Here is a 16,229-nt window from a genome sequence, read left to right as displayed (position 1 = left end):
TGATGGTGATTGCCAGAGCAGCCATGTACCGTCATGCAGGTTGTGTATTACACAACTCCACCAATTACATAGTACTCTGGAGTTGTGCACACAGTGACCTTAGATAGTGGCCACATTTTATCCCTTTTACAAGAAAAAAATGTAGAAATTGTGCTACAAGCACACACACACACACACCCGTCTGTGTGTGTGTGCCTGTATGTGTGTGGAGGGGGCAGAGCTTGCCATTTAACTATCCAATATACATTCTTCCCTCTCCCTTAGTAATAGAACCCTGATTTTATACTGAGCAGTTATGTTCCTAGCTAAAAGACCACAACTCCTGGCCTCTCTTCGGCTAGGAGAGGCAAATGAGGGATAAGAAGCAGTCATTGGACAAGACTTCTGGGAAAACTTAAGAGAAGGAAAAATATATGTGCCCTTTTTTGCCTTTACTCCTGCTTCCTCCTTAGAGCATAGAGGCACCAGCTGCCAACTTGGACCATGAGTCAACATTGAGCCAACCATGAGGATGGGATCCACATTTTAAGGAGGGCTGAACAGAGAAATGAAAGGAGCCTGCGTCCCTAAAAACATTGTGCAGTGGCCATGCCAGCCCTGGTCTGCTTGCTTCCACACACCCTTTACAAAAGAAAGCTATATTTCTAGCTTGTTTACACCTCAGAGGAGACACAAATCCAGATGACTCTGAAGGCTCTTGCCCCTTCTCCATCAACAACTTATCAAGCATCTTGCTCAGTGGGTCTGAGTTAGTCATTGAAAGGAGGTTTTTCTGACAAGGCCATTTCCTTGACCAGGAAACTCCCATTGTTACAGTAAACCAGGTGCTCCCAGGGCCTTCTCAGCCCCTCTATAACAAAGCAATGCAGGGGAGAGGTCCTTCTATGGCTGTGCATTCCTTGGTGCGCCCAGTTCTGCCTGGTCCAAGCTGCTCTCTCTGGGGGATTAGGAGAGTTCAAGGGACTGTGGGCATTTGGCTGCTTCCCTGCCTGCAAGTTCCCCCAGGAAATTCCTTCCCTTCACGTTAGAAACGCGCGGCTGGGCCGGCCCCGTGGCTTAGCGGTTAAGTGTGTGCGCTCTGGGGCTGGCGGCCCGGGTTCGGATCCCGGGCGCGCACCGACGCACCGCTTCTCCGGGCATGCTGAGGCCGCGTCCCACATACAGCAACTAGAAGGATGTGCAACTATGACATACAACTATCTACTGGGGCTTTGGGGGGAAAATAAATAAATAAAATCTTAGAAACGCGCGGCACTGTAGTGAGTGAGTCTGCACCTCTTAGCTCAATAGCCACTCAGTTCTTGTTGGCTAGCGGCAGTTCCCAGCCAGCGGAGTGTGAATATTCTCCTGGTTGGAAACGCAGTTCTACAGTGGGCTTGCATGACTAACTTAAAGAGTAGTAAAGTCACCCCTGGATTCCAGAGGAATTCACGGTCAGCATGACCTTCAGACCGGTGCTGCTCAAAGTGTGGTCCACCAACTGGGGCCAGTCAGTTAACTCTTCACCAATGCTTAGAAATTCTACAACTATCTGATGTTGGCCAGCTCTGGTGTTGTGGTGGGTCTCAGAGTCCACAAGTCTGATGTACTAGTATTGAGCCATGACAGATTTTTTTTTTCCTGATGAGGAAGATTGGCCCTAAGCTAACATCCATTGCCAATCTTCCTCTTTTTGCATGAAGAAGATCGGCCCTGAGCTAACATCTGTGCCCATCTTCCTCTATCTTGTATATGGGATGCTGCCACAGCATGGCTTGATGAGCAGTGTGTAGGTCCGTGCCCAGGATCCAAACCCGTGAACCCTGGGCCGCCGAAGTGGAGCGCTACACCACCGGGCTGGCCCCAAGCCATGACAGATTTTAAGAAAATAAAAATAAAGCTGATCCTTCACCGGGGATACCTAGAAAAGCACTGGTTTAATACACTGCTGTGGAGAGGCGTTTCTCAGCCATCTCCAGTGGGGAGCATAAGGCACTTCGGGACTTGCTTGCTGTGTCAGTCAGGGCCCTTAGGTGCCAGCAACAGAAGCTGGATTAAGCTGTAAAAGTTTGTTAAAAATATCTATCTCATGAGGTAGGAGTGGTGGAAAATGAGTCTCTAGGCTAAGCTTCCAGGAACAATGCCCCCAACCAAGACACAGAACTGGACTGATGAAGAAACCACCACTCCACTGGCCCCACCCAGCACGAGATGTCAGTCTCTGTTCCCACCAGAAACCAGCACATGCACCACATCTGTACCAAACACTCAAGCCCTGAAAACTGGATGGTGACAGCATCCTTGCAAGCAAAATGGGCTCTACACCTCCCTCTTCCCTCTTCAAGCCTCATATGGGTACATCTTATTAATGGAGCCTGGACCTAGTCCAGAAACTCAAAGCAGCCTGGAGAACAGAGTTTTCTAGCTTCTCTTTTGAGGTGCTGGTCTTGTAAGGAAAGAAATTCCCCATATACAACAGGGGCAGTCAAAATGTTCTGCACAGTCAGAAAACATGGAAATGCTGTTTGCAATCACATCAGATTTTTGAATATTTAGTGCCAAAAATAAGAATGCAAACTATTTCATTATTAATTTTTATGTTAATTACATGTTGCAATGATAATATTCTAGATATTTTGGGTTAAATAAAACATACCTTTAAAATTAGTTTCAGTAATTTCTTTTTATTTTTTAATGTGGATACTAGAAAATATAAAATTACATTTGTGGCTTGCATTCCATTTCTATTGGAAAGTGTTGCTCTAGATGAAGTGTTATCACAGAATATAAGACCTAGATGGTGTCACCAATGTGGAAAGGGTGGACTATATAATAACTGGTGCTGAGATGATTGGCTTCTAAAAAAAAAAAAATCACATAAGATCCCTACCTCACTCCATTCAAAAAAAAAAATCTAGATGGATTAAAGACCTAAATTAAACTCCAACTTTTAGAAGAATATATGAAAGAATATTGTCTTAGTCTGTCTGGGCTGCCATAACAGAATACCATAGACTGGGTGACTTATAAACAATGGAAATTTATTTCTCACAGCTCTGGAGGTTGGGAAGTCCAAGATCAAGGTCCAATACATTTGACGTCTGGTGAGGGCGACTTCCTGGTTCATAGACAGCCTCTTCTTGCTGTATCCTCATGTGGCAGAAAGGACAAGAGAGCTTTCTGGGGCCTCTTTTATAAGGACACTAATCTCATTCATGAGGGTTCCACTCTCACGACCTAATCTCCTCCCAAAGGCCCCACCTCCGAATGCCATCACGTTAGGGACTAGGTTTCAATGTGTGAATTTTGAGGGGAGACAAACATTCAGTCTATCATATATATATATATGACCCAGGGAGGGATTTCTTAAACACAACCGCAAAATCACAAAGTATGAGAGCTAAATTTGATTACATCGAAATTTAAAACTTTATATGACAAAAATTCCTTAAACAAGAGACTTTGAATTTTGCAACACATATGATGGAGGATGGATTTGTACCAGAATATAAACATAAAGAAAAAGTGCTGGAGATCTGTTGTAAGACAAGGTGAATATAAGTAACACTATTGAACTGTACACTGAAAAATGGCTAAGACGGTAATTTTTATGTTATGTGTTTTTTACCACAATGAAAATGTTTTAAATTATTTTTTAAAAATAAGAATTCTTATAGAGCAATCAGGAAAAAATAGTTAATTCAATGGAAAAATGGAAAAAGACAGGATAAGCAATTCACAGAAGAGGTTATTTTTATGACCAATAAATACATGAAAATATACTCAACTTTGCTAGAAATCAGAGAAATAAAAATTAATTAAAACAATAAAAAGGCACCATTTTCACTCCTCTCCCCAAACTTAGGATAAGTTGAAGTTTAATTAGATCAAGAGTTGGTGATGGGATTTTCATTTGTTAACAATGGGACAATGGGAGGATAATTGGTACACTCACTATGGAGAAAATTATTTTTATTATTATAAAAATAATAAAACAAATATAAAAATTATATAAAACTATAATAGTAAAATTACAAGTGTGTATGCAATCCAGGAATTTCATTTCTGGTATATACCCTTGAGAAACTCTAGCATAAGTGCATCAGGAGTGTGTACGAAGATGTTCACTGCAGCACTGTTGTTAATTTGCAAAAAACAGGAAACATTCTAAGTATGTCCATTAACAGTGGAATGGATATATAAAACTTTCCGGACTCCTATAATTTAATAAAACAAAGCAGATAAAAGGAAGTTTTGACTGGAAGCCCATCATAAAATAGGCATCAGGTACCAAAGGCAGGAGAGAGAAAGCACACCTCGAGTAAATGTCACAGTCACGTCTGATAACCAGATGACTCACCCACCGTGAGGGGTGAGAGGGTCAGGCTGTTGGAGATCAGAGAATGTTGGTGAGGAATACTTCTCTGGAGAGACTGTGGTGCGAGTGTCACTCTTCTAGAGAGAAAGAGTTGGGGGTGTTCTCCCCTCTCAAGCCTAGCAAAGGGGCTTCACGGAGTCCACTAGAGGGCCTGGTCCATGTGCCCTGGAGCTGAGGTTTGCAGAGAGGTGTGTCTGGCACAAGGCTGAGACAAGACAGCCTGCTCTGCAGGTGGAGACGAGCCTGCTGCTCTTGGGAATTGGACGGTTCTCCCAGAGTGGGTGGGAACGAAAGGCATATGTGTGTTTCCTGCAGGCCACACAGGGAGAGCCATTTGGGAGCAATGTCAAACTCTGCTCAAGAGAATGGGTCATGGACCCCAAAAGAGAGAATCTATGTGACACAGATCCCAGGAAGCCAAGGGAAAAACCCATTACCAGGTCATGGAAGCAGTCGAACGTTCCCAATGGTGGCCTCTGAGGAATGTCGTGGAAATGTCTGAGGAGTCATAATTTCAAACACTTGCCAGGCCCAGAGAAAGCAAACCTATCTCACTCCAGTTCTCATCAAGTAAGAACTTTCTTATTCCCCTTTTCCTCTTCTCGTTCCCTTCCTTTTCCCCACCCTAAATGCTAGGAAAGAATGCTAGGTGGGGAAAGAGAGAGGAAGGACCACATTCCACCCCTCCCTCTTCTAGGGGAGGAGAGAAGTTGGAACCAAGTCAGAGCACTGATTACTACGTGGGACTGGATATTTTAATTACTGAATTCAGACTGCAACCACGGGACTTTCTGTTACCTAAGAATGATCATTAAAGTCACTTGGGCAAGAGAAATACTTCACTGAGAAAGTTTAAAGGGACAATGAGAAGCAAAAATGAAGCTACTTTTATTATTACCTCTTGAGTCCTACACGTTCAACCTACGAGATGCAAGAGCCACACAGACAGCTCTCAAAAATATGATGTCATGTGCAAAAGAATTTAAGATGCAGAGCTATACGTTCTGCATTATGCCATTTGAGTTTTTAAACAACACACAGAATACTGAATATTGTTTATGGATACTCAAATATGAATGTAAAAGTATTAAAAATGGGACTTGTGCCTAGAATATATAAAGACTTGTCAAAATTCAACAAAAAAAATCCAGGTAGAAAATGGGCAAAAGACATGAACAGACATTTCACTGAAGAGGATATACAGATGGCAAACAAGCACTTGAAAAGATGTCAACATCATTAACCATTAGGGAAATGCAAAGTAAAACCACAATGAGAGGGTGGCCGGCCCAGTGGTATAGCATTAAGTTCATGTGCTCTGCTTCGGCGGCCCAGGGTTCGTAGGTTCGGATCTGGGACACGGACAGACTCACTACTTGTCAAGCTGTGCTGTGGCGGCGTCCCATATAAAGTAGACGAAGATGGGCACAGATGTTAGCCCAGGGCCAATCTTCCTCAGCAAAAAGAGGAGGATTGGCAATGGATGTTAGCTCACGGCTAATCTTCCTCACACACAAAAAAACAATGAGATATCATTACACACCTATCTGCATGAGTAAAATTAAAAAGGTGATAACTTTTAAATTTTATGTTGGTAAGGATACAGAAAAACTGGATCACTCATATATTGCAGGTAGGAATGTAAAATGGTACAGCCACTCTGGAAAACAGTTTGGCAAGTTCTTACAAACATAAATATACGCTTATCATGTGTGATGATTAATTTTATGTGTCAATTTCACTGGGTCACAGGGAACCCCGATATTCGGTCAAACATTACCCTGAGTGTGTCTGTGAGAGTGTTTTTGGACGAGACACATTGGGGGAAGCCAGTTGCTGTGTCATGAGGATACATCAGGCAGCCCTGTGAAGAGGCCCACACCACAAGGAATTGAGGCCTCCTGCCAACAGCCAGTGAGGAACTGAGTCCTCTTTCCAACAGCCATGTGAAGGAGCCAGCTTAGAGTGTTTCCTCCAGCCCCAAACCTTCAGTCAAATCTTCAGATGACTGTAGCCCCAGCTGGCACCTTATCTGTAACCTCATAGAGACCCTGAACCAGAACTGCCCAGCTAAGCCACCCCCAGATCCCTAAACCTCCAAAACTGCAAGATATAATAAAGACTTATTGTTTGAAGCTGCTAAGTTTTAGGGTATTTTGTTATGCAGCAACATCTAATTATTACAGAGTCCTTCTTCCATCAATGCTGACACACCTCCCCCGGAATCTACCAAGCATCTGGACCACTTGGGGAAAGCACAGGAAGACAGCAATTTGGTGATGAGAGAGAAATCCAAAGAAACAAAGAACTTAGAAAATTGATGTTGGCATGGATGGCAGGGGACGGCTAAAGGAAAGACAGGAAGGAAAAGTGAGCAGTGAGGGCAGGATATACGAGAAAGTAAGCTAAAAGAAAATTTGAAAGTTCAAGTGCCTTAAACAGATGTGGAATTTGGAGGCGAGGTGGGAGAGGTCATCTTGGTCTGATACTGTAGGATATTTAAAAGTGATCTCAACTGAAAAGCTAAAATTGAACATTCTAGTCCTTACTCAATAAGCAGGAACTTGCCTCTGGGCTTCATCTTCTGCCTATATACCAAGCCAGGTACAGACTTCATTGTCTCAAATGGAACCTTCAGTGACCTTCCAAGCTGGTGCCAAGAAGCGATGGTCCTTTGCGGGAAAGGAGGATAGTTACGGCATAAGGGGGTGCATTTACAGTTAAACAGGACTAGCAGCCCTCTGCTAAGTCAGAATGAGCAGCCTGTGTGTAAGTGGAAGTGTAAAGAAGTTTATTAATTAGATTTTACTAGTAGTCAGAGGGGGTGTAGCTCAGTGGTAGAGCATTTGACTGCAGATCAAGAGGTCCCTGGTTCAAATCCAGGTGCCCCCTTTGAGGGTCCTCTTTTCCTCCTTGAGCTGAACTGACAAAATCAAGTATTATAGAGACCACACTCTATAAAGGAGGAGGTTGGGTGGAGCCTGAGAAACGACCGTGGTTGGGGTCCAGTCAGGCACTCAGCGTTGCCTTGAAGACCAAGGACGAGACCAAATCCATCCCCAATACCCTCTTCGAGAGTCTGTCTCCCAGGGCCCCAGTGGTACCAATTTCTGCATCAGACAGGGTCCAGTCCAGAGACATAAACTGCACCACTTATTTTAACAGAGAGAATATAATATAAATAATTGTTAACCAGTGTATCAGTTTCCTAGGGCTGCTGTAACAAAGTACCACAAAATGGATGGCTTAAAACAACAGAAGTGTATTGTCTCACAGTTCTGGAGGCTTGAAGTCTGAAATCCAGGTGTCAGCATGGCCATGCCCCCTCTGAAGGCCCTAGGGGGGGTTCTTACTTGCCTATCCCTGGCTTCTGGTGTCTGGTGGCAATCCTTGGCATTCCTTGGTTTGTAGATGCATCACTCCAATCTCTGCCTCTGTCTTCACACGGCCGTCTTCTCCCTGTGTGTCTCTCTCCTCTTCTTAGAAGGACATCAGTCATATTAGATTAAGGGCCCACCCTACTCCATTGTGATCTCACCCTAACTAATTACATCTTTGATGTCCCTCCCCAAAGAAGGTGACATTCTGAGGTACTGGAGGCTAGGACTTCAACATATCTTTTGGGGGACAAAATTAACACACAACAACCAGGAATGAGAGAACTGAAAGGCAAAAAGGGAAGACTAAGTATCATGGAGGTAGTACCTGCAAGAAGCAGCTACCGTCCCAGGGCTGGGGGACCAAGCAGAAGAGGACGAACTTGTTAAATCTTACACACTTGGGCAGTATCTCTGTGGATCACGGACTCAGATCTCTAAGGAAGTGCTGGTGTCCCTGAGGAGACATGACAAAGCTGGTCCTGTGAGCACTAAACTGCAGGCAGCAATCACCATTGCTACTGGGATGGACTGTCGCTGCTGGGTGACACTGACAGGAACCTAAGCAGGCAGGAAGGAACAAGTGCTTCTTCCTGCTCCAACCTCCCAGTCTCCCTCCAAGAGCCCTATTGGCAGGACCAACCAGGAAGCCACCTGGCAAAGGATAAGCGTGGTTTACTGAGTCCCAGACCCAGCATCACAGAGCAGACCACAGTAAGGTGGACTTGAAGCTTAGAGAAATCATTTCTTCAAACATTTCTTCAGACGGATCATCTCACCCAGCAGTTAAAGAGTTGAATATATGGAGATTCGGGACAATGAGAGAGGGATCAGCCTTTATCCTAGGTTGTGGCCTTGTACAGAGAGCTCTAATCCACATCCAGTCAACATGTGCTCTATCTTTGAGGTGTTGCACGCTTGCCCAGGCCATTGGGCATTTGAGTCTCTGTTTTCAGGTCCTCAACACAAAAACCACAACACAGATGTCACTATAGATCCTTCCTGCTCCCCAGGTTACTGCCCTCATTCAGGGCCTGGAGGCAGAGAGGTTGCAGAGCTGTGGGAGAAGGGAACCTGTTGCTTCTTCTAAGGCAGGGAGATGAGTTGGCAGTAAAGCAGGTCTGGCAACTCAGCCACCCATGCTGAAGGGTCAGCAGGGCAGAAGCTCTGGGTGCGGCTGCAAGGAGAGGATGGTAATTGGACCTTACTAGTCTAGCAGGGGGTATAGCTCAGGGGTAGAGCATTTGACTGCAGATCAAGAGGTCCCCAGTTCAAATCTGGGTGCCCCCTAGCATTTTAGTCACAAAAGGTGGTAAACAAGTTCCAATTTCCTCTCCTCTCACTGAATCCAGTTTCTGGGTGGAGCAGGGAAGCTCTTCTCAGGCGATGTGTTTGTTCCACTCCTCTGATCTTCCCACTGTCCCCTCACCTGGTCCCTGTGCCCTCCAATGTGTACTTGGTCCCCTGGCTGAGGGTTAGGACTCTGTCCTTTGGAAGTAGCCAGAGAGAAACCTGAGATCACCAACAAAGGCTTCGACTGCTGGCGACTTCTCAACAGTTGCAAAGGAAGCCAGAAGACAGTGCAACAACACATTCGATCTGTTGAGAGGAAATGACAGCCAACTTAGAATTCTGTTCCCAGCTAAACTATTCTTCAAGAACAGACAGAAGCTGAGAGAGTTTACTGCCAACAGACCCTCACTAAAGAAAATTTTAAAATATGTACTTTATTTTTTTTTAATTTAATTTTATTTATTTTTCCTGCAAAGCCCCAGTAGATAGTTGTATGTCATAGTTGCACATCCTTCTAGCTGCTGTATGTGGGACGCGGCCTCAGCATGGCTGGAGAAGCGGTGTGTCAGTGCGCGCCCAGGATCCGAACCCGGGCCGCCAGCAGCAGAGTGCGCGCACTTAACCACTAAGCCACGGGGCCGGCCCTAAAATATGTACTTTAGAGAAAAGTAAAATGATCCCAGATGGGAGGTCTGAGACACAAGAAGGAACGTTGAACAAAGAAATTGGTAAATATGTAAGTAAATTTAAAAATCATTTAGACAATGTTAATGTCTAATTTATAAAGTTTTTTTAAAAGCTAGGACTAAATACTGGTTAACAATGACATATAAGGAATGAGGTGATAAGAGTTAAAGTATCTTTATGAAATTTGGAAGGAGGATAAAGATACTGATTAACTTTAGACTTCTAAAATTTGCATGCTGAAATTTTGAGTGTATCATTTTAAAAGTTGTGGTTTTGCCAAGAAAAGGGGATAAGGGAATGGAGGGCATCTGCCAGGAGTCTTGCTAAACACTCATTAATTCTAATTATTTGTTGATTCTTTTGGAGTTCCTATGTATATGATCATATCATCTAAGAAATTTAAACGTTTTATTTCCTTCTTCCCGATCCTTATGTATTTTATTTATTTTCCTTACCTTATTGTACTGGCTAGTATAATGTTGAATAAAGGTGTTGATAGTAAATATCTTCTCTCATTCTGATTTTAAGTGAAAAGCTTTCAACATTTACCATTAACTATATATTATGGAGTATACTTTTTATAAATGGTCTTTATCAAATTAAGGAATTTTCCTTCTATTTCTAGTTTGCAAAAAAAAGTTTATCACAGATTGATGTGGAATTTTATCAAAACTCTCTTTTTTTACATCTATTGAGATAATCATACGATTTTTCTCCTTTAGTCTATTAACGTGATGAATTACACTTATGCTTTTTGTAAAATTAAACACACTTTGCATTCCAGATATAAATCCAACTTGATCATGAAGTTCTATCATATTTATATATGTGTGGAGCTAGCCAGATAATAATTTATTTAATTTTCCGTACCTACATTTATGAGGGAGATTGGCCTGTACTATTTTATACTGTCTTTCTTGGGTTTTGGTGTCAAGGCTGTGCCAGTCTCACAAAAGTAGTTGTAGAATGCATACATCTTTTCTATTCTTAGAAAGATTTTTATGTAAAAATAGTTATTATTTTTTTAAGTATGTGATAAAACTCACCAGCGAAACCATTTTATCTGAAATTTTTTGTGGAACAATTTTCAAATAATTGTTTTAATAAAATAACTATTTAAAACTTAGAGCACTGTTCAGCTTTTCTGTTTTTTCTCATGTCAGCTTTGATAAGTTGTAGTGTTTTTTGAGTTCTTGCTCAGTTTCACCATAGCATAGTGGTAAAGTCCTTGGAATCTTAAGACATGAAGTATGGGTTCAAATTCTGGATCCTACCTGAGTGACCTGGTGAAGTTGTTTAACTCTCAGTCTTGGTTGTGCCATTTATAGAATGGACATGATAATAGAAATGAGCACAATGGTAGTGCTAGTTTGTGGAGTTGTTATGAGGATTAAATACATTAATATTTTTAAAGTACATAGAATAGTGCCTGCCACATGGTAAGTACTTTGTACGTGTTTGTTAAATAGATTTAATGTTTTTTGTATACTATTTTTCATAATGTTCTATAATCACTAATTTAAAGTCAAAAGAATCTGCAGTTTTTCTTTTTTATTCCTGATATTGGGGGTTTTTTTTCTGCTTTCTTATGTGTCTTATCAGTTTTACCAGAGGTTAATCAATCTCACTTTTCTTTTCAAAAAACAACTTTTGGCTTTGTTAATCCTCCCTACTGTGTGTTTGTTTTCTATTTCATTAATTTCTGCCCTTTTATTTCCTTCTTCTCTCATAGTGTTCTTTTATCCAGTTTTTTACTAGCTTCTTGATATGGATTCTTAGTTTATTTTTATTCTTTTCCAGTACATTGCTCAAAGCTATAAGTATTCCTCTAAATGCTGATTTAGTGTCCGTCAAAGGATGAATGGATAAAGAAAATGTGAGATACACACACAGGAATACTATTCACCATTAGGAAGAAGGAAATCTTGCCATCTGTGACAACATGGATGAATCTGGAGGGCATGATACAAAGTGAAAAAAGCCAGACTAAAAAAAGGCAAACACTCTATGGTACCATTTATGTGTGGAATTAAAAAAAAAAAAAGTCAAATTCATAGAAACAGAGAGTAGATTGGTTGTTGACAGGGCCTGGGGGTGGGGGAAGTAGGGGGATGTTGGTTAAACAGTAGAAACTTTCAGTTATAAGACGAATAAGTTCTGAGGATCGAATGTACAGCATGGTGACTATAGCCAATAATACTGTATTATATACTTGAAATTTGCTAAGAGAGTAGATATTAAGCCTTCTCACCAAAAAAAAAGAAAAGTAACTATATGAGATGATGGGTGAGTTAATTAACTTGATTGTGGTAATCATTTCCCAATGTATATGTGTGTCATAGCATCATACTATACGCTTTAAATACATTACAACTATTTGTCAACTATACCTCAATAAAGCCGAGTAGGAAAAGAAACTAAACGAAAAATTCTCAATTATTCATGGTGTTTTTGTCTCCTTCTATTAATTAATGAGAAAGATACGTAAAACTTTCTCACTCTAATTCTAGATTTGCTTATTTCTCTTTGTTATTCTGTCAGATTTTTGAAGCTATATTACTAGAAGCTACATATTTTGAAGCTATATTACTAGAAGCATAAAAATTAGGAATTCTTATATCTTTCTGGTAAATTCAGCCTTTTACTATTAATAAGTAACCTTTTTTCTCTAATATTTCATGTCTTAAAGTCTATTTTGTCTGACAATAAGATACACCTGCCTTCTTTTTGTTAATGTTTTGCAAGTCATATATTTTTTCATTCTTTTACTTTCAATCTTTCTGTATTCCTAAGTTTTATAGATGTGTCTTCTGTAAATAGAATATAGTTGGTTGGTTGTTTTAACCCAATATGACAATCTTTGTCTTTTAATCTGGGGCTTTTAATTTATTTACTTTTAATGTAATTGCTGATGTATTTATATTCAAATCTACCACCTTATTTTGTGCTTTCAATTTGCATCACTTATTGAAAGTGTTTGTGTTTTTCTCTCCTCCTTCCTTTTTTTGTTTGATTGATTGGGGTTTTTATAATGCCATATTTCCCTCTGTTAGTTTGAAAAATATAAATGCTATTTCTTCTATTTTAGTGGTTATATTAGAAACTCCATACACATAGTTATTTCCCAAAGTCTATAGTTAACCAACAACTTACCCTACTCTCAGGTAATACAAGCATCTTAGAACATTTTAACTCCATAACTTCCCTCCTAACTTATATGTGGTTTTTGTTTTTTGCATTATTCCATAAGTTGTTTTAACCTCATTATTGCTATTTTTTATACAGTCAATGTTCACTTAGATTTATTCATATATTTACTATTTCTTTGCCTCTTTCTTCCTTCCAACATCTCAACCCTTCTGTCTAGATCATTTAGAATATACCCTTTAGAATTTCTTTAGTGCATACCTGCTGTTGACAAATTCTTTCAGTTTTTGTTTGTCTGAAATTGTCTTTATTTTACCTTCACTCATGAAGGATATTTTACCTAAGTATAGCATTTTGTGTTAACCGTTACAGTATTTCAGTGTACACAATTCCACTGCCCTCTGGCCTTCATTGCTGCTCTTGAGAACTCAGTTCTCAATCCAATAGGCCCTCCATTGAAAAGTAATATGTCTTCTTGTCATGATGCTTTTAAGAGGCTCTTATTGTCTCTGGACTTCTCCAATTTTACTATAGTAACTCTAGGTATGGATTTAATCTTGTTTACTATGTTTGAGATTCATTGAGATTCTTGAATGTGACGAGTGACGTCTCGCATTAGTTGTGAAATAGTGTCAGCCATTGTCTCCTCAAACACTGCATCTACTTCATTCTCTCTCATTTCTTCTTCCAGGACTTCACTTAAGTGTGCATTAGACCTTCTCATTGTATCCTCTATATTTATTACTGTCTATTCTGTATTTGCCATACTTTTGTCTCTCCATGCTTTATAATGGATAATTTTTCTTCCCAATGTTCTAACTCGCTGATTTTTCTCCTTGGCTGAAACTATTCATTGAGTAGAACATAGACATATTCATTGAGTTTTTATTTTAGCTATTGATTTTTAGATATAAAATTTCTATCTTGTTCTCTTTTCAAATCTCCTTAGTTACTTCTTATACTTTCCAGTTTCCTATTGAAATTTTTAAGCTTGTCTTTTATCTTCCAGAACACAGCAAACATTGTTATTTTACAGTGTATTTCTGGCAGGTCTAATATAAAAAATTCCCGTGTTTAGTTCTTTGGTCTGTTGTTTTCGTTGATTTTCGTTGATGGTTTTTTGCTTCCCTGTGTACGTAGTTATCCTTGACTATGTGTTGAACATTGTATTCCAAAATTTATTTGTAGAACTAATGTGTAGTGATGGCAATATCTTCCTTCATTTGGTTTTTCCAAGTATCTGAGGGGCTCTAGCAGTCAGGATACCTTCAAGGTATTGAGTTTTCTGGGCCATTCAGATGTCACAAAGATCAGCAGTGGCTGTTTCCTTTCGGTTCACTCTTACTTCTCAGAGTCCTAGCCCAAAGCCAGAGATGGTTTCACTAGTGTCCCTACTCTAGGTGGGCCCAGAATTTTGACTTCTATCCCCCTCACCCTGAGAGGCTTTCAAAAGTTCCACTTAGCCTCTCAGCTGCCTCTTCTGGACTGGAAAACACGCTCAGGGCCAAAGCAGCCTCCACTGTGGAGATTTAACTTTCCATTTCTCATCCTTCCCAAATCTCCATCCAGAATTTCCTGTCTAACTAGTTAGCTCTTTGATGCTTTCAATGAGATGTTTGTAATATTTTCTGAGCTTTTTTATGTCTCCTCATAGGAAAGATTATTTCAAATTACCTTGTTCATTAAGGAGCATGGAGATTCCTCATCAGGATTTTTTATACCTTTTATATGTCTTAAATATTTTATCTGAATTTTGAAAAATTATTATATAGAGTCTACTTCTAGGCATTCTCCCCAAGGAAGTACTGACCCAGGTTAAAAAAGAAAAAAATGGTAGGAGAGAAAGGAGGGAGAAGTGGAATCAAGTGGTCCAAGTCTGTGGTAGATGCAGCACCACTAAGAAATTCCCAGGGAGAGGACAGAGGCTTTGCTTTTGATATGGTTCTCAAATCCTTACAGTCATCTCTGGAAAGCAGGAAGATGGATATCCATACTGCACAAGTAGTAGCAGCAAGAACAAAGAGCCAGCCTTCTTCCTGGAGATTACAGCCAGGTTGAGTAAATGAGAGTTTTAGAGAAAGTAAGTGAAGTCCTCATGCAGGCCATGAAAGGCGACAGTCCCCAGGTAGAGGTGGGAGTGGGCTGGGCTAACTTCATCAGCCTCTTCAGGGAAATCTGAAATCTGACGCCAGTAGCTGCTGTTTGGATGATAATCATGAGAGCTTTCTTGGAGCTGGTCCTGATATAGACCCTAAGTTTTTATCACAAGACAAAGCACATTATTTAATGGTTAAATGTGTCAGGAAGGGTTAGAAATTCCAGCACCTGCTGCAGTAATTTAAAAGGGGAGAGAAGTAGGGGACACCTGGATTTGAACCAGGGACCTCTTGATCTGCAGTCAAATGCTCTACCCCTGAGCTATACCCCCACCTGCATATGACCTTTCATTAGAACATTTTCACCCATGGTACTACACCCAGGATACCTATGTGTCTATATTTCACTGTTTTTCTGCGTGTCCCAAAAGGTGGCAAATCTTCTTTGCTATAGTCCACTCTCCCCTCTTCCCCTCTCCAACCTTATCTAGTCCTCCTCTCCAGCCCTCCTCTTCCTCAAGCTGTGGTAATGGCACCAGCCTTTACACCTGGAAAGGTCTTTTGAGTCTATACTAGTGTTTCTACCTGAGCCGGCACAAAGTTATCAGGACAAGAGCTGTTGGTTCCAGGTCTTCATTGAACCTCACATTTAGAGAAGGGAGAGCCTCCTCCATACTCTAAGGCCTCAAGGAGGGTGCTCATTGTTTCACTCATTCATTCAGTCACTCAACAAACACTCACAGATCATGTTAGTTGCCAGCCCCAGTCATCCATGTTGAGGACATAGAGACAAATGAAACATTGTCCCTGTTCCCCAAAGAGTCTTAGTCCAAATAGGAGACTAACCCATGAACCAAAATATTTCCAGAGTGGCAGAAGCCCAAGCAGAGAACTGTGGGAGCAGGGAGTAAGGAGCTACTCTGCCTGGGGAGTCAGGAGTGGCTTCCTGGAGGAAATGGACAAGGAGGAGTTTGCCAGACGAAGAAGCTGAGGAGGCTTTCAGGCCAAGGGAAGAATAAGAAAAAAGATAAAACAAAAATGGATCAAGTGTGTCTGGAACTCAGTGGGGCTTGAGATTGATGTCACATGGAAAGTGTGCTCATCATCCCAGGAAACGTTTGGATTCCTGTTAATGCAATGAGTGGGACTCACAGCCACTGTTACTGGGGGAAGGGCGGTGACCCACAGCATGACTTGCTATGACCACAGTTAATCCCCAAAACCTCCCCTCTGTTGTCTAATTCTAGAGATGAGGACACAGGTTTGACCAGA

At 41.0% G+C, this 16,229-nt stretch overlaps 3 non-coding genes across 3 annotated transcripts; 2 read left to right on the top strand and 1 right to left on the bottom strand.

Annotated features, from left to right (window-relative positions):
* The first annotated feature begins 7,177 nt into the window (after window positions 1-7,177).
* On the top strand, window positions 7,178-7,249 carry TRNAC-GCA (transfer RNA cysteine (anticodon GCA)). The gene has a single exon. It is a non-coding gene; the product is annotated as a tRNA-Cys (tRNA).
* Window positions 7,250-8,952: 1,703 nt separating this feature from the next.
* TRNAC-GCA (transfer RNA cysteine (anticodon GCA)) lies at window positions 8,953-9,024 on the top strand. The gene has a single exon. It is a non-coding gene; the product is annotated as a tRNA-Cys (tRNA).
* A 6,193-nt stretch (window positions 9,025-15,217) lies between these two features.
* TRNAC-GCA (transfer RNA cysteine (anticodon GCA)) lies at window positions 15,218-15,289 on the bottom strand. Its single transcript has one exon. It is a non-coding gene; the product is annotated as a tRNA-Cys (tRNA).
* Window positions 15,290-16,229: the final 940 nt, after the last annotated feature.

This window comes from Ceratotherium simum, chromosome 1 (assembly GCF_057802395.1).
Source record: "Ceratotherium simum simum isolate JZ-2026a chromosome 1, ASM5780239v1, whole genome shotgun sequence".
NCBI classification, from domain to species: domain Eukaryota; kingdom Metazoa; phylum Chordata; class Mammalia; order Perissodactyla; family Rhinocerotidae; genus Ceratotherium; species Ceratotherium simum.
Note: the sequence above shows the minus strand (reverse complement) of the source record. Positions and strands in the feature narration are given on the sequence as shown.